This window comes from Cyprinodon variegatus, unplaced genomic scaffold, assembly GCF_000732505.1.
Source record: "Cyprinodon variegatus isolate N-32 unplaced genomic scaffold, C_variegatus-1.0 Scaffold1882, whole genome shotgun sequence".
Classification (NCBI taxonomy): domain Eukaryota; kingdom Metazoa; phylum Chordata; class Actinopteri; order Cyprinodontiformes; family Cyprinodontidae; genus Cyprinodon; species Cyprinodon variegatus.
The window spans coordinates 49,516-50,278 of NW_015152335.1; positions in this window are offsets into that span (position 1 = coordinate 49,516).

Here is a 763-nt window from a genome sequence, read left to right on the forward strand (position 1 = left end):
CGGTAATTTATAAATGTTTTAAATCATTTATACTGGAACAGCTGGGCTTCAATACACCCCTCTGCAGTTGTCTGCAAGACACCTCTGATGTCATCATCCTGAGCACAGGTGTCAAGACTTGGTTGAGGTTTGTGGACCCCAATGCAGAGGCAAGACAAAACAAACAACTGAGGCAGGAATCAAAAAATCAAAAATGAAAACAAAGTCAAACAAACCAGAAACAAAGGAGACATCTGGGGGAAAACAATCACGAGGAGGAAGACTCAGAGAGACGGAGTTGGAGGAAGTTTGACGGGGAACCAGCACTGAGGAACTGAACAGAGGTTGTATTTATGAGAGACTGAAACAAAGAGCGGACTAACGAGCAGATAGGGAGCAGGTGTGAACAGAGCAGGCAGGAAAAGAGCTAGAGAAAGAGGAGAACACAAGAGGGCAGCAGAGGGCAACAAATAAAAACCTGAAAACAACCAGAAAACACAACAAAATAAGAATTAAACCACTAAAACAAGAAAACATGGAGCAAAGTAAAACTGAAAACTCATAAGAAAACATAACAGAACCAGAACTATGACAACAGGCTCCCCTCAGGGCTGCGTCCTGAGCCCCCTGCTGTTCACCCTGATGTTACACGACTGCGTCCCCAGGTTCACCACCAATCACATCCTGAAGTTTGCCGATGACAACACGGGGGTGGGCCGCTGGCCTCCCGACAGCGACAAGAACTACAGAGAGGACTTCGAGCAGCTGGTGGGCTGGTGAAGAG